This window comes from Spinacia oleracea, chromosome 1 (assembly GCF_020520425.1).
Source record: "Spinacia oleracea cultivar Varoflay chromosome 1, BTI_SOV_V1, whole genome shotgun sequence".
Taxonomy (NCBI): domain Eukaryota; kingdom Viridiplantae; phylum Streptophyta; class Magnoliopsida; order Caryophyllales; family Amaranthaceae; genus Spinacia; species Spinacia oleracea.
Genome location: NC_079487.1, coordinates 11,959,876 through 11,978,532, shown reverse-complemented (window position 1 = coordinate 11,978,532; position 18,657 = coordinate 11,959,876). Strand labels below are relative to the sequence as shown.

General features: G+C 37.5%; 3 non-coding genes across 3 annotated transcripts; 1 reads left to right on the top strand and 2 right to left on the bottom strand.

Moving 5' to 3' along the window:
• Positions 1-8,430: 8,430 nt before the first annotated feature.
• On the bottom strand, positions 8,431-8,545 carry LOC130466401 (U5 spliceosomal RNA). The gene has a single exon (XR_008926635.1). It is a non-coding gene; the product is annotated as a U5 spliceosomal RNA (small nuclear RNA).
• Positions 8,546-9,212: 667 nt separating this feature from the next.
• On the bottom strand, positions 9,213-9,367 carry LOC130466373 (U4 spliceosomal RNA). The gene has a single exon (XR_008926606.1). It is a non-coding gene; the product is annotated as a U4 spliceosomal RNA (small nuclear RNA).
• A 3,289-nt stretch (positions 9,368-12,656) lies between these two features.
• Positions 12,657-12,816, top strand: LOC130466385 (U1 spliceosomal RNA). The gene has a single exon (XR_008926618.1). It is a non-coding gene; the product is annotated as a U1 spliceosomal RNA (small nuclear RNA).
• The last annotated feature ends 5,841 nt before the right edge of the window (positions 12,817-18,657 follow it).

Below are 18,657 nucleotides of genomic sequence, written 5' to 3'. Positions count from 1 at the left end.
TACTGACTCCTGGATAAACTCTAACAAAATAAATATTAATTTGAATAATTATCTAACATCCTCCCTTGATCCAAAATCACGTACAATTGCTCAACCTTGCTATTGTCTTCAACGATCCATATTGCGGTGGCCGGTGGACTCCGACTTGAACTCTGACATTTTTTTTAAAAAATCTCAACACGAACTCTCGACACACAAGAACACACGACTAGAAGAGGCTACTTTCTTCTCCTTCAACATTTTGAACAAACCAATCGATAAAACAAGTCGTCCTAAGAGTTTCCTTTTCTCCCAAGTTTCTTCTCTCGGTGCACGTTAGCTTAACGTGAGCCGTAGCCATGGCAAGAAAAACTGGGTCGAAAGCTCAAGGAAACAGGCATGGAAATGGCAATGGAAGACCACGAGGACCATCTTCAGACTCCCAAGCGCTGAAAACTCGCTCGATGGACGAAGTTCTGGGCGTAGAGGCTTTGGATTTTGGGATTGAGAATGAAGTTTTCACTCCAAAATCTGGGTTGCGACATCTCCAAGTTCGATCAGAAGTTCGTCATTCATTCAATGAATTCATGGAAGTCATCCATGGTTCAGCAAAACAGATGAATGCAGGTACTACTCGATCTCAGCTGGATATTGGTATGGTTTCAATACCCATTTTACAACAATTTGATGATGCTGCTAAATCTGAGCATAGTGATAATCATAGTGAATCAACTACTGATCATAATGATGCGATTCCACCCATAGTGAATTCAGTTCATATTGAAATAGATGATATACAGGATGAGATTGATTTCTGGAATTCTGCTGTTGTTTGTTATGTAGTGGGTGCAAACCCTCCTGTTCATGTGATGGAGGGATATTTTAGGAGAATATGGAGGAATTTTAAAGTGGATAAAGTGGTGATGGTGAAGAAAGGAGTATTTCTGGTGCGATTTATGACAATGGAGGCAAGAGATACAGTGTTAACTGGTCATTACTTCTTTGATAAGAAACCCCTAATTGTTAGACCTTGGTCTGTGGATATGGACATGGAAAAGGAAGAAGTACAGGTTATCCCTATTTGGATTCAATTGAGATTGAACTTCAAATATTGGGGTGAAAAAGCTCTGTTTAAAATAGTGGGGCAGATTGGCAATCCAGTTAAGAGAGATTCAGCCACTATTAATAGGGACAAGCTACACTATGCTAGAGTTATGGTGGAAGTGCCAATGAATCAAAAACTACCTGAGTCTGTTTCTTTTGTGAATGAGCATGGCATGATAACTCAGGTGGAATTGAGATATGAATGGAGGCCAACACTCTGTGAGAAATGTCAGTTGATAGGGCATACTGAATCAGAATGTAGACAGAACAAAGCTAAGAAACGGTGGGTGCAGAAACAGGTTCAACCTGTGCATCAAGTAAGATCTCAAGAGGTGGAAGTGGATCAAGAGGGATTTCAGAGGGCACTTAGACCAATAAGAGTGAGAGTTTCTTCTGTGGAACCCACTCAGACTGCAAATCCTTTCCAGTTACTTAATGATGAGCAACAGGAGCAAGTTTCTCCACAATTGCAAGACAGTTCTGGTGATCACAGATGTGTCAGTGAACAAATGGGGAGTTTAATTGGAAGAGGGAACTCTTCTTCTCCTCATGGATAGGATATTAAGTTGGAATGTTAGGGGGCTCAATTCATCCCAGAAGCAGAGTGAAGTGTGTAGATTCATTCAGCAGCATGGAATTGGATTGGTTGGTCTCCTAGAGCACAAGGTAAAGTTGCCAAATCTGGGTAAACTTTATCAGAAGATTTTCTCTGGTTGGTGTTTCACTAGCAACTCAAGCTTCCATTCTGGAGGTAGAATAATTGTGGCTTGGAATCCTGGTAGTTTCACTGTCAGCATTTTGTCTGTTACAGCTCAGCATATTCACTGTCATGTCACTCCTATGAGTGGTATGCCAGCTTTCTTTTGCACTTTTGTGTATGCTTTCAATGATAGTAAGCAGAGAGAGAGTTTATGGAGTGATTTGAGAGTTTTGAATACTCAGGATCCTTGGATTCTTTGTGGAGATTTTAACTGTGTGATGAACATAGAGGAGAGAATTGGTTCTGCTGTTAGACAATCTGAAATTGCTGACATTAATGCCTGTATGCACTGCTGTGGCATGGAAGATATCAAAAGTAGTGGTCATTTCTTTACTTGGAACAATAAGCAGGAAGGAGCAAATAGGGTCTTTTCTAAACTGGATAGGGTTCTTGCTAACCCTAAATGGTTTGATTCTTATTCTGCTGCTGAGGTGTGTTTTCTGAGTGAAGGTGCTTTTGATCACTCACCTGGGTTGCTCACTGTTTATCCTAAGAATAATGGGGGGAAGAAACCTTTTAAGTACTTCACTATGTGGAAAAGTGCTCCAAAGTTTAGTGAGATTGTTAAGACTCAATGGGATAGACCCATTTCTGGAAGTAAGATGTTTGTAGTGGTTTCTAAGTTGAAGAGAGTGAAGTTGGCTTTGAAAGAGCTTAATAAGACTGGTTTTTCTGATGTACATGCTGCAGACTTGAAGGCCTATCATGACTTATTAGCTGCTCAAGAAGCTATGCATCTTCATCCTGCTGATCATTCACTTGCTAATGAAGAGCTAGATGCTATTAAGACATACAAAGATAAACATCAGGTTTATTTGGATTTTTTGAGGCAAAAAGCTAAAGTTGAGTGGATCAAGAGTGGGGATGAGAACACTGCTGTGTTTCACCAGAGTATTAAAAGAAGAAATTTGCAGAATCAAGTGTATAGTATTCATGATAAGAATGGAGTTTGGAGAGATAATCCTACTGAGGTTACTAGTGCTTTCTTGGAGTATAATGTATGTTTATTGGGTGGTAATAGTACTCAAAAAGCTGAAGTTCTTTCTCATATAGTTCAAACAGGTCCACTGGTTACTGATGCTCACAGAGCTATTCTAAATGCTCCTTACACTAGAGAAGAGGTGAAGAATGCTTTATGGTCTATTCCAGGTGTGAAAGCACCAGGGCCAGATGGATTTGGATCCTTCTTTTACAGAGATGCTTGGCACATAGTGGGGGATGATGTGATTGCTGCTGTGTTAGATGTTCTGCAGAGTGGCAAATTGTTGAAGGAGCTGAATCATACTGTAATTACCCTTATTCCCAAAACTAAATGCCCAAAAAATGTGAGTGAATACAGACCTATATCTTGCTGTAATACCTTATATAAATGTGTTACCAAGGTATTGTGTGGGAGAATGAGACAGATCTTGCCTGATCTTATCCAGGAGAATCAGGGTGGTTTTGTTCATGGGAGGTACATTGTTCACAATATCATGGTGATCCAAGATTTGGTTAAGCAGTATGGTAGGAAATCAGTAAAGCCTAGCTGTTTAATGAAAATAGATTTACAGAAGGCATATGATACAGTGGATTGGGGGTTTCTGAAATCTATGCTTGAGCAGTTGGGTTTCCCTAATTCCTTTGTGCAGATTGTTATGGAGTGTGTTACTACTCCCATGTTTTCTTTGATGGTTAATGGCTCAATGCAAGGGTTTTTCAAATCCAAAAGAGGGTTGAGACAAGGTGATCCCATGTCTCCCTTGTTATTTGTCATCTGTATGGAATATTTATCAAGAATTCTTCAGAAAATGAGTGCTCTCCCTCAGTTTCAGTTTCACCCAAGGTGCAGAGATATTAAGCTCACTCACTTGTGTTTTGCTGATGATCTGATCCTGTGTAGCAAAGGTAACTTCCCTTCCATTTATCTTCTGTTGCAAGCTTTCAAATTGTTCTCCATAACCTCTGGTTTGTCTGCTAATATTCAAAAATCCTCTGTTTATTGTCATGGTATGACTGAATCTGATGTAACTAGAGTGATTGCTGCTTCTGGTTTTACTAGAAGTGCTTTACCTTTTAGGTATTTGGGAGTTCCAATTTGTTCAAAGAAAATTACAGCAGCTCAGTGTGAGATGTTGGTGGATAAAATGACTGCTAGAATCAAAGTATGGAGCTCTAGGAACCTCTCTTATACAGCTAGGATGCAATTGATTAATGCTGTTTTGCTTAGTATCCATATGTATTGGTCCCAGATTTATATTTTGCCCAAGAGTGTTCTAAAAGAGATTACCAAAATTTGTAGATCCTTCTTATGGAGTGGACAGGCATATAGCTCTAAGCCAAGTTACATAGCTTGGGAGCAGACTTGTTGTGATAAGAATCAAGGTGGTCTTGGTTTTAGGAATGTGGAGGTGTGGAATGTGGCTAATCTGGGGAAGTATGTTTGGGCTGTAGCCAATAAGCAAGATAACATCTGGATAAAATGGATCAATTCAGTTTATGTTAAGGATGGGGATTGGTGGGATTTTGTCCCTACTAGTTCTTCTAGTTGGTACTGGAAGAAAATCTGTGATACTAAAGAACAAATCAAGCAAGTGTTTACTGCTACTGAATTCTGCAATATGCCTAAATATTCTGTGAAATTGGTGTATAATAAGCTCATTGATTCCAAGCCCATGGTTCACTGGGACAAGATGGTCTGGAATAGACTTACTGTGCCAAAACATAGGTTCATCTCTTGGTTGGCAATTCAGCACAGATTGCAAACAACAGCAAAAATGGCAAGAATTGGAGTTAGCTCAACTTCAGATTGTCTTCTCTGTGGTCAAGCCCCTGAAGATCATGAACACTTGTTCTTCAAGTGTCCTTACAGTAGCAGATGTCTCACTGATTTGAAGAGTTGGTTGGGGATTCCAAGCTCCCTTACTACCTTACAGAGAGGAGTTAGACAACTGTCTAACAGCAACAGTTCCAAATTTAGGAAAAGTGTTATGTATGCTAGCATGGTTGCTTTGATCTACCTGATCTGGAGGAGTAGAAATAGTAGTTTCTGGGATAAAGCTTTCCCTACTGTTTTGAATGTAATGACTCTTTTAAAGCATACAGTTAAGAGTAGAGTGATGGCTGTAATGCCAAAGAATGTAAGTAGGAAGGATAGTTTGTGGTTTCAGAATCTCTGAAACTTTGTTGTGTTGTGCTTGCTCTTGTGAGGAATGGTCCAACCTAGTTGGTTTGTTCCCCTTGAGTTAGCCTAGGTTGTATTCTGTTTTGTGGAAATTAATATTATCCTTACTTGCTTAGTAATTGGTTTGCTCTTTCTCAACACGTTGCTTATCCCAACACCTATCTTCTTTGTGACCCTACCTTTTGCAATAGTAGCATTGAACGCTACTCATGGATTGACGTTGTCCTTCGAATCGACCACGACCACCTCCATCACGACCACAACCACGACTACTCATACCGCGACCACGACCTTCACCATAATACCAATCACCCGACAGTTGCCCCGTAACTTGAAAGGCTTTCTCCTCGACGTTTTCTTCCGTAGACTTATCCATTCTCTCCTCATGAGCCATTAATGAACTCATCAATTCATTAAATGTGTAAGTTGATATGTCCTTAGACTCTAAAATTGCAGTCACAATATGTTTATAATCACTATTCAAACTCCTTAACACCTTGCCCACAATTGACTCATTTGAGATATTATCACCGTATATTTTCATTTGACTAATAATTGAAGACACTTTAGACAAATAATCTTGAATTGATTCTATCTTTGTCATTGTTAAACTTTCAAATTGTGTACGAAGGGTTTGTAATTATACAGCAATTACCTTCTTATCAACAAAATACTCCTGCTTGATGATTTCCCACGCTTGTTTCGATGTTGACGCAGCGGAAATTCGTGGGAAATTTTCATCATCCAATGCCGATCGGATAAAGAACAGAGCCTTTGCATCTCTCTTCCTATTTTCCTGTAGGCTTTGATCTGGTTCAGCCGGTGCCTCTGCCGGTTCCGTATACCCGTTCTCCACCATATCCCACAACTCTTGAGACTTGAACATAGTTTTCATCTTGAGACTCCATAAATGATAATTCTCCCCCTTAAACAATGGGATTAGGGGCTGAGAACTAGAACCACTACCATTAATCGCCATACTCCACACAATTAATTCACTCACAAACAAACTCTCACAATAATGGAAAAGAGAGCTACGTTGCTTTCTTGACTCTCACAACTCACACTTTTTTTTTGTATGTTCTCACGGTAGAACAAACTGCTGTGTTTGTTCCTTTCTCTCACCCTCTCTTTTTTTTGGTATGGATCTAACCTGGAGCTCTAGATACCATGTTGAATAAATTAATGTGAAAGAGAGTGAAAGAAATAAGCGAATAACATTGCATTCTGAATCAAAATACACGTACATCATATATCTATATACTGCTAGAGATAACTAATAAACCTAAAATTAAGGGAAACATAATCCCATGATAACCCACTAACTAACTAAATCAGAAAACTTATCCCATTAATTTTAGCCCATTATTCCCATTAGTCCATGACTTGTAAACCACTAAGTTACTGACTCCTAGAAAAACTCTAACAAAATAAATATTAATTTGAATCATTATCTAACAATATCAGGCCAAAAAATCTTCACCATTCTCGCCAATTTTTTTCTTTCTTTCTTTTGTGTGGGCAATCTATCGTAACTAGCTTAAAGTTTTCTTTAATTCTGTTTAATTTTGAATTAGTCTATGCCCGTGCTAATGTACGGGTTATTTATTATCATGTCATTTACTCAATAGTGTTTATGCACGCGATGCATGTTTGAGATTTTACAATAACAATTAGAGTATGTATAGAAACGAAAAAAAGTTAAAACATACGAAACAATTTGTGTGATAAGTACATTATCTAAAAAACTTAGCACTTATAAAACATGGAAAAAAAAGAAGGAATAGTAATTCATCTAATATTCCATCTTATAATTACCAAAAAAATAGTATCCCATCTTATTTTTTTATAAAAAAGCCCAGAAGGAGCGAGTATGCGAAACACCTAAAATTCTAAAACTACACGACAAATTCTTATCCAATGTTTATGATTGTAAATTCTAATATTTAATCTTAATAAATTCATCAACCAATGTAAACTCGATTTTTTGTCATGCATTTTGATTGATGATCTAGTCCAACTACTAAAATAATGATGCTCTAAGATAATCTAATGATAATTAAAAAAATAATCTTGATTGAACAATGGTCCATGTTATCTACGAAGTATAACATAAAATTGGTTAGATGACTTTTTACCCTTGCATTTGCACAACTTCTTTAAAATATAAAAAATAAAACAGATGGAAAAAAATATTTTGCCAAACACAAAATGAATTATCTTTTATATATAATTTCGTTTATCAAAACTACTCCCTCCGTATAAAGGAAACTTCTACATTAAAATAGTACGTACATGTATCATGCATGTTTCTTCTCTCATGGTCTCCACTCTTAAATATAATATTTTGTTTCCTCTTCCAAAGGCTCAACAGTCCACACATACTCACATCATATTTTCTCACAATAATTATCTACTCACTATCGAATATTTACAATAAAGAATTAACACATCCACACACTTATATCTTATTACAAGGGTGCCCGGGACAAGGGATTCTTCTTCGGGCTGACTGTGATCTTACTTTGTCGGGTTGGTGTGATTCTGATTGGGCAAGTTGCCCCTTGACTCGGCAATCTCTCACTGGTTGGTTAGTATTTCTCGGTGGCTCACCTGTATCTTGGAAAACCAAGAAACAACATATCGTTTCTCGATCGTCTGCGAGGGCTGAGTACCGGGCCATGGCAACCATTACTTCGGAGTTGAAGTGGCTTAAATCCTTACTTCATTGCTTGGGTGTTGATCATCCTCGGGCCATGGCTAAGTCCGCTCTTCACATTGCTCAAAACCCTGTCTTTCATGAACGCACAAAGCATGTTGAGATTGACTGTCACTATGTACGGGATGCTATTCAAGAGGGTATTATTACCACTAGTCACGTATCTACAGACAATCAGCTTGCCGACATCTTCACGAAGGCATTGGGCAAGCGTAAATTCTTGTACTTACTTCGCAAGTTGGGCATTTGTGATCTCCATGCTCCAACTTGAGGGGGGTATTAGGGCTTTGTATATATTATGTATTTTGGGCTTTAATAGACTAAGCTTGTAATTAGTATATTAGGTCTCGGAAAGCCCGTGGCTAATACTGTAGTATATAATGCTACTTCCTGTGCAATACAAACTCAAGGAAATTAATAACCCTAACAAACTTGTCATGGTATCGAAGCTAGCAGCCTAGCAAACCCTATCATCTCAAAACAATTTTTTTTCCTCGCCTATTTTTTAACAACAGCCGTTTACCAACAGAAGTTTGTTAGGTTTGGACGAATGTTGGGAAATTAATAACCCTAACAAACTTGTCAATTATAGAAAATGACAATTACCCAAACCTACGAAATTAAGAACATTCTTTCCCAGTTAAATGGTACTCCGTAACTGTTAATTCATTCCACGATACTTGAAAAGTGATAATGTATTAATGGAAGCTCCTAATGGAACTCCCTCCAAAAATGAACGTATGCCACTAAATGCAGCAAGCACACGGTATTCTTTAGTAAAAGGCGAAAGAATAGTTCGCTTTGTGCTCACTGCATGGCTGCGTGAGTTTAACTAAAATGATGACCACTTATTTATACCGCTATTCTAGCTTGTATCTTCTCCTTTTCCTATGTGGGAGCAATCTGCTTATTTTTCTGAAGCCACAATATTTTAGTTATTTCCAGATGAGCAGTTGTGTACTCGAATAACCTAAATGGAAAAAATGTCAAATCTTTTGATTTCTAATTGATCTAATTTTAAACTGTATGATCTACATCGCCTACATAATTTTCAGTAATGGTATTCGATTAATTTTAAGAATTTAAGGCTCGTCAATCAGGTCAAGAAAACTGAATGCAAGGATTTAAACATGCATAGATGTACATCATGCAATAAAGCATTCATAGACGTACGTCATGCATGTGTAACCTGTCTTCTTAAGAATTGAATTACTAATGCTGCAGGAAATTAAAGTCAGACATTCTGATTTTGAGCAATATAACAAATTAACAGCAGACAGTCTCCAAGTTGTAGGAAATTAAAGTCAGACGTTCTGATTTTGAGATTTTTATTCCAAGACTTATATAGGCCAAGAATTCAAACAGCATGATTATAACATGATAAGCCGATAACCACTCTGGCATGTCTTAGTCTACCAGACTACCACATTACTAAGGTTTGATTTGGCATAGTCAGTACGGAGAAGAATTTTGTATTTGAATTGTAAGGCTTTGCCCACAAGAGAGGGAGCCCTTCCAGAAATTCTCGTCGACCAAGGTCAAGCCAAGGCCGAAGAGGGGGTTTGGAAATAGTTTTCAACCAGCAATTGACGCGCCTCGGTTATTACCTCACTAGCTGCGTCATTGCCCCAAGCGCAAAGATAACTTGAATGAAATAAAGTTTTCATTTATATGATATTCTCATGTGATGTTAATGTCTACATTTCATGATGTGGGACAAGAACATGAACCTTACAATCCTAGCAGGTTACCGCACAGTGCTCTCATTCTCTGACCCTCAGTATTGAGGTTTCTGTATTTTATGCAACTAGCGTAGTTGAGGCGGCTAGACTGCGACGGAAGCAAAATCAAAGCATAGCAGTATAGCACGCACCTTATTCATGCTCCTCCAACTTTGTAGCTACAAGTGTCCAAGCTTTTAACGTAGTCGGCTATCGTCCACTAAGCTAAATATAAAAGGATCTCGGTAGGAGGAGCTTGTCTATGTTGCAAAGTGGGTAGACAAATACCCTCTTTAAAAGTAATATGTTGAATATAATAACAAGGTCAAAGGTTTAGCTTGGGCTCGTTCGGTATCGATTTTTGTTTTCTGTTTTTTACAAAACTAAAAATCAAAATATAAAAACCACAAAAAGTAGTTTCCAGTTTTTTGTTGTCAATTTTCAAAATTAACATGATTACAATAGGTATGACTATGTTTTAATTGATATTCAATATAAATCATATGACTTACAAAACCAAAAAACCAAAAACTGGAAACTAACAGTGATACTGAACGGGCCCTTAGTTGGCATTCTCACTCAATCAATGTATTCGAGCAACCTGAGTTAGAAACCATGCGCCAGTAGTTTTATTTTTATTTATTGTTATTTTTTCGGGCTCTAAACCTCTAACTAGTTTGTCAATGCATTTACTTCTCTTTATGGAGTACGGAGTATTATCATGTTTTAAGATTTAAGTTTTGCCTTAAAAATGTGCTCTTATATGGATAATCTCTTACTTCATCCGTTCATTTTTACTCGCAATGTTTGTCACTTTCACGCATGTCAATGTACAAATTTGATCATTAATATCTTTAATTCTCTTTAAGCAAAAATTATAAAAAATTAATATTTTGAAAATACACATTAAGACGAATCTAACAAGATCTCACATGAATATGTTTTATCTTACGTATAACTCACCAACAATGATCAAATTATAATATGTGAATAGTGTAGAAATCACAACGTTGCGAGTATTTAATGCGGAGTATCATATATACACAAATATTTTAAAATGAATAAAGAAATGAAGAGGTTACCTTAATGGATTTTACATGTTCAATAAAGAAAATTAGAACAACTCGAATTATGTGAAGTATTTTCTTAAGTTGTATTCCATAGGTTTAAAGGGAGGTCGTGAGTACGATAACTTAATATAGGCAAATACTTTTTTCCGATGTAATGAATAATTAGTGTGATGAGATATTATATGCTTACATAGACACCGATTTTTGAATAGTACTTTTATAAAAGAACTAGTTTATTTTATTTTACGTCATACGTATTAAAAAATGTCTACCGATTTTTAAATAGTACTTTTATAAAAGAACTACTTTATTTTATGTCTACATCATACTTATTATTAGAAAATGTCTACCTTATTTCAAAATCCTGCATACGTCACTTCTTAGCAGTTCATTTGTTTTAAAAACAAAAATAGCAGCCACTAGTTTCTTTTAACATGTTTAGATAAATTGATAGGGATTTTTTTTCTCCTTTTAACTTATACGAAGTATTATTTATTTTCAAGTTCCCGAAAAAATATATTTGCTGCCCTTGTTGTTGCGCCAAGCCGCCCACGGGCCTTGAATGCTTCGCGTACTCGGCTCGTGGGCTGGTCCTCGTGTGTGTCCGATGGCGTTTTGGCCAATGCTTATCATATAGTAATTTGACAATCTATTCGTCTTACCATACACTTATTCGTTTGGCCTAGTTTACGAATATACTCAATACGATATACGATTACGATCCAACGTCTTATTGTATATTTATATTTTCCGAACTAATTGCTCGAATAGCAATTGAATGAATTTCCGATTCATTTAATCCAACGATCTGTTTTATGTCATTGGTGTGACCTTGTAGGTTTAGTCAAGAGTAAGATGTGAGCCTAAGAAGGATTAGAATCACTGATGGGAAACATTGCTCCAGCTAGCTGTTCCGATCACTTGATCTTGCTGAATTAATTATTCATAATTAATTTAAACCTTGGTATTAGACTAATGCACATTGGGTGAAGGATACATTTCCTTCACTGAACATAGTCTTTGTTTGGCGGATCGTTCTAGCTTACTACAAAAGAAACTATATTTTGTAATGTAGTTTCTACAGTATAGCCCAGTTGTGATTCTTGTTAGAAATGCCTATCAAGATTGGTTAGCAGCAAGACATTTGGGTTTAAATAACCCAAAGGGAGTTTCTAATCTCACAACAAATGTATTGAAAAACACCAAGGAGGTTAGTTGTCCCCTCCTTCTCATAACTTTGTAAAGTTAAATTTTGATGGTTCGAAATTAAAAAATGAAAGGTCGGCTTTTGAGGTTGTAGTTTCATGCTGAATCGCCAACCAGGGAGAGGAGGTGTCCAAGTTTACAACAATCTCTAATTTAATTATTGAAGATAACCATCAGACATTATCAATTTCATTTAAATGGGTATGTAAGGTTCCATGGGATACCCACAATGTCATTAGTGGCGTGATATGAATCCACTGTGTTTTAAGAGTTTCGAGGTAAATCATTGGTTTCGAGAGGCGATTAAAGACGCACACTTGTGTGTAACAAAGGTCACTCATATTCGTCACTCACTTATAGGTAATATGTCTTCCTCCGTTATAAAAAGTACATTTTGTTGAGGGCATGGAATGCATATGAATAGAAACTTTAAATTCCATAGTCGAATTTGCCGTTTTATTATTTTTTTCAAGAATAAGGAGGAGTATGTGCGTTTTTTTTTAATTCACACTATAAAAACTACTCCGTAAACATTAATATTAAGTAACAAAAAAGTTCGATTAATTATCAGCCCATCCAACCCCATATTTGATAAACTTTATTTTTTTGTTTTATAATACTGTCATGGAATAGTTGGTTATTTTAACCAATATGGAGTATCCATCCATGTAGACACCCCATGGTTTGTTAAATCGGGTCATCGATTGACTGTATAACAAATTCGGGTATAATCGAATAATATTTTGTGCGGGACCATTGTACTCATCCTTGATTGAATGTAAGATCCTTTTATCCGGGTTAGTTCGATTTTTATCGGATGTTGGTCAGATCGGTTCACATTTTGACAATCTTTAATACAACATTCCCACATCGGAAAAGCATAATTCTTACAAAATGAATCTAGTATAAAATAGAAAAGTGAATATTGTAAAACTTACTTACCTGGACGAGGTCTATGGGCGATCAATTAGGCTCATGGCCTAGGCTGATGGTTTCCATTGCACTTAGGAAGGGTATCAGCCTAAGATCTCCCCAAGTGGGAGAGTCTACGTCATAATTTGTGATAGTGAGGGCCTGCGTTCGCGCGGCCCTCGTCTAATTCAATTCTTAAATATTCAGTTAGTTTAGTCTAATTCAATTCTTAAGATTTTGTTTGTTTGGAAAATGTCAAAACATATTATTTCTCGAACTGGATTACGTTAAAATGAAAATAGTAAAATGTCAAAATAGGATTTTAGGAGAGGATTTAAAGCCTTTATATCTCGTGCAGTTTTATATGGATGCGGTTCTTCATATTCAACTAGCTATATTTATGGCATTGGTTGTAGTAAGAACATCTATGGTTCCAGCTTCTATAACTTGTGCATTTTTATGGATGAGGTTCTTCAGATTCGCGCGGCTCCTGTCCATTCCCTTTCCCTATATTTATGGCATTGGCGACTGCATTTGCGTTGGTCCTTCCATTTAATTCCCTATATTTTTAGACCAATTAAGTTCAGAACAGATTTAAGAACTAGCTAGCCTAATGCATGGTACAAAACAAAATTCTCTATTTTGGTTACTCCCTCTGTCCTTTAATACTCGCACCGTTTTCCTTTTCGAGTCGTCCCTTAATAAGTTAATTCAAATGTCTTAAACTCCGCACCGGTCAAACCGGTGCGAGTATTAAGGGATGGAGGGAGTATTTTATAGTCTTATATGGATTACTTTGATGATATTTTATTGCGTTGTTTCCCAAAGGTGCATCTTTTAGACAGAAACGTATTGGATATACTCTGAAAGTTCAACAGTGCACAGCTACGTCCCAATTAACATTTCTGCTCAGCTCCACTTCAAAACTTTTTGTAAAGTCTTCTGTAATGTTTTCTTTCTTCCCGGTCTTGTTAGCGAACACCATATGTTTTCACTTTCCAGTTTAGGGTATTACAGTAGCGGATCTAGAAATTGTACTAAGTGGGGTCACTATTACAAAATGAATGAAAAACTAACTAAATTAGGTACTGTTTAAAATAAAATAGTAAAAAATAAACTAAAATTATGCAATTTTTTTTTTGCCAAGTGGCCAAGCGGGGTCAAGTGACCCCACCTCCCATACACTGGATCCGCCACTAGGGTATTACAACATGACTTAAAAAATGTCAGCCATGATCAAAAGATATATTAGTAAAGCCGATCATGACTTATAATCCCTTGATCAACCACTTCTTACATTTATCACAATCACTACAACATATAAGACCAAAGAGGGCGATATTTTTCGCCCTCTTTGATGTAAATCTCGCCCTTTTAGGCTACCAGGGCAATTTAAAAATCGCCCTTCCGTCGCCCTGTTAGGCTCGTTGTATTAGCTTAGTAGGACAAGCAATATTTTTCGCCCTCTTTGATTTCAATCAAAGAGGGCAATATTTTTCGCCCTCCTTGATTGAAATCAGACAGGGCAACTTTTTTTTCCCCCTCCTTGAATGAAATCAGACAGGGCAACTTTGTTTTCGCCCTATTTGATTATTTTAAGGAAGACACCCCTTTTTTTGCCCTTCTTGATTCTCTTTCGCCCTCTTTGATTGAATCAATGAAGGGAACTCTTTTTTTGCACTCTCCTTGTTCTATTTTTTTAAATATATATATTTTTGTTAAATGTCAACTAATGCATCAAATAAATTAACCTATATGGGATTCGAACCCACATCCTTGTGCATTTGCACAATGCTCTCCCATTTGAGCTAATAGGTTAGTGTTACTTATCTATTGAGTAGGAATAATTAGTCAATGCAATCATTCTATTGAAGCAATGTTTATAGTACATAAAACGGATGATACATGGATACGCCTTCTTGGCAGCCTAGCAGCAAATTAGAACTGGTATAAGTAAACAACAATCATTCACATACAGGCATACAACAATAAATATTATTTTCGGATACTATCGTTTTAAGACATCGAGCACTAAGTGACTGTGAAAGATGAAATAGTCATGCCAATGAAATAATATAGAGATAGTTTAGAACTGGAAAGAAGCTTACAAAACAACCTCCCACTGAATCATAGTGAGCATAATGCGGACCGCCAACTTCTCCAAATACTTTGAATGTAATTTTATCCTCAGGGATCACCTTCACTGTTCTGTTACATCGTATTGAAATAGGGATAAGAGCATTATACTACGAGAGATTCAAATATGCGATACGAGTAAGAACTACTGTATATATTATACCGTATACAGCTTCAGGAGGACAGATTAAGTCTCGATTACCAGCAAATATGAAAATGACCTGATAAATTATTAGAATCTGAAACCAATATGAAAATAACTTCTTGCCGAGTCTAAAAAGACTACAAGTACTGGAAGGTCTGAAACGTCAGTGTATACTAGAAGGGGGGAATGACTGTTGTTTACTTATAGGCTGCCAACTGTCAAGAAGGTGTATTCATGTATCATCCGTTTTCTCAGTGCTCATGACAAGTTACTTATTCGTACATTACAGAGAAAAACTAGGAATTAGAGAAAGAAAGAACCACCGTATAACCCTAATCTCACGTACACCAAGTTACCAAGTAATCAAAGAATATAAAAAAAAGTTCTTAATCAGCAACTGCCAGTCCAGTGAGTATAAAATGTTGCAATTAAAGCGAAAATTAGAACAAACTTATCTGATTCGATGAACTGAACGAAGAACAATTGTTGCGTCGTGGACACCCACTGTCCTAAAAGACGATTCCGCGCTACCTCCCGGTGCAGTAGAACAGAATGCGGTCGCCCTCCAGGATTAGCGCAACTCCGACGTTGTGTGCACTCACAAAGCCGGATGGAGTCAGAACGTATGCCCAAAACCGAGAGCAATTTTGTGTGAGAGTAAGAATGTGTTTTCGTATTTTGTGTGTATGATTTTCTGTGTGAAGGGAACTGAAACTCTGATTTAAATAATTAGAAGGAAAGCATTGCAACAGACAAAAACGACTGAGGGAATGAATGTTGCAACAGCCAGAAAACGGTCAAAAACATTGATCATAGTAACGGACGTAATTAATGGCATTTAATCCAACGGTTACGTAATCAATACAGATTCCCGTAACAGTGACTTGCGCAAACCGGTCCAGTTACCAAAAAGAACAGGGTTGACCCACAAACCCCACCCCACGCCCGCGAACCGCATTCCCACGGCCCACGGCCCGCACCCGACCCGGCGCGCGTGTGTGTGATGTGTCCACCCATACCATTCTCACACTTTCTTAAACAAGAGTTACACTCATTCCCCAATTAATAAACAAGAGGAATATGAAGAGTTTTTTCAATGTGGGACTCTTGAATTTTCACTCACCCTTTTTTCCTTTGTGTTTCCCAATGAGAATTTCCAACAATCCCCCACAGGTTCGAATATGCGGAAAAGAAAGAAAAGAAAGGAGAAGGATATTGGTTTTGGGCAAAACAAAACAATTGAATAGGTGTCAATGTCTTTCGACTTGAATTAACACTTAGTGACATTTAAGCTATGATCTCTTTCCTACCAAGTGACTTTCGTATTGAACTTGATAGGGAGATAGAAACCCGTCACTTAAAGCACGCAACTGAATATGTATGACATTCTGACTCCGCGAATAAAGTGACGCCTTATACTGGCCATACGTCCGACCTGGATATGCTCATAGGTGCTCTAGAGAATAGCCCACATCGCAATTCTCATAGGAAGCGGCCACACTTCCACACCTACGTAGGTGAATCCCATCAAGTGTGAGCTACATTCACACCACCAAACATATGGTATGGGTTCATTAAGAGCCGTATGCTCAACCTCTTTCCTATTGTAGCAAGCACATTATAACATCTAGGGGATGGACAAAAAATAAAATTTTGTGCTTCCGAATTATAACAATAATGTCGTCCTTTGAACTCTGTGAGTAGGAGTTCATTATTTTACAATTCATTCAACGGGCTTCAGGCCCATCCCTTCCGATGTTTCCAAAACTAGTTTTCTACATAGGCCTTTCGTTAACGGATCCGCAATGTTCATTTCAGACTTTACATAGTCTAGTGATATCACCCCACTTGACAACAATTCTTTGATGGCCTTGTGCCTCAAACGAATGTGCCTTTTCTTCCCATTGTAGGCATGGTTGTTTGCCACAGCAATAGCCGCTTGCGAATCACAATGAAGTGCAACTGAAGGAGCTGGCTTCCCCCACAGCGGAATATCTGCAAGCACATTTCTCAACCATTTTGCCTCATGACCTGCCAATTCAAGAGCAATAAACTCAGATTCCATAGTAGACATAGCAGTACAAGATTGTTTACAAGATTTCCAAGACACAGCTCCACCCCCTAGGGTGAAAACATAACCACTGGTAGAGTTAATTTCATCATTGCCAGAAACCCAGTTAGCATCACAATAGCCTTCCAAAACTCCTGGAAACTTGGAGTAGTGCAAACTCCAATCCATGGTACCCTTAAGGTACCTGAGCAATCTCTTCAAAGCATCCCAATGTTCATGACTTGGGTTATGAGTATACCTGCTTAATCTACTCACAGAATAAGCAATGTCAGGTCTAGTGTAGTTCATCAGAAACATAACACTACCAATAATCTTAGCATATTCAGATTGGCTAACAGGATCACCATTATTTTTCCTTAAGTGGATGCTTGGATCATAGGGAGTCCTAACTGGATCGACGTCAAAAGAGTTAAATTTTTTAAGTAACTTTTCAACATAGTGAGCTTGGCTAAGACAAATGCCATTTGGAGTTCTCTTGATTTTCACTCCTAAAATCACATCTGCCTCACCCATATCTTTCATTTCAAACTTAGAACTTAGAAAACTTTTTGTCTCATTTACTCGATCCAAATTAGTCCCAAAAATTAACATATCATCCACATAAAGACAAATAATCACACAACCATCAGAATCATGCTTAGAGTAAACACAAGAATCACCTTCATTTACATGGAACCCATTACCTGTCATAGTCTTGTCAAATTTGTCATGCCATTGCTTTGGAGCTTGCTTAAGCCCATACAAGGACTTGACTAATTTACAAACCTTATTCTCTTGACCAGGAACAACAAACCCTTCCGGTTGAACCATGTAAATTTCCTCATCCAAATCACCATTTAAAAATGCAGTTTTAACATCCATTTGATGCACAACAAGATCATGAATGCAAGCAAGAGCAATCAAATTTCTAATAGTAGCAATTTTAGTGACAGGAGAATAAGTATCAAAATAATCAATACCATGCCTTTGGGTGAATCCCCTTACCACAATTCTAGCCTTATACTTGTCAATGGATCCAGTGGATTTCAATTTTTTCCTAAAGATCCATTTACAAGTAATGGGCTTGCAACCCCTAGGCAGATCAACCAACTCCCAAGTATTGTTACTTAGGATTGACTGAAGTTCACTATCTATTGCCTCTTTCCAAAACACTGCATCAACAGATTTCATAGCCTCTTCATAGGTCCTAGGATCATCTTCCAACATAAAGACATAAATAAAGTCATCATCAATCAAGTAAGGTTCAGTTAAGAAAGCAGTAATAAAATCATCACCATAACTGGTTTCCTTTCTTGCCCTCTTGCTCCTCCTTGGCTCCAATTCAGAATTCACATCAGAGGTGGGAGGAGCAACAACAGGCATACTAGAGGAAGTGCTAGAAGAAGGCACATCATTGATACAAGATATTTTCAAAGAAAATACTGTTTCAAAAAACTCGGCATCTCTTGCCTCAATGATGTTACCACCTGCATAAGAATTGTTAGCACCTTTAACAAGAAAACGATATGCAGCACTTTGGTAAGCATAACCAATAAAAATACAATCAACCGTTTTAGGACCAATCTTGTCCCTTTTGAAGCTGGGTATAGCCACCTTTGCTAGACACCCCCACACTTTCAAATAACTTAGGTTAGGTGCACGACCCTTCCATATTTCGTATGGAGTCTTGTC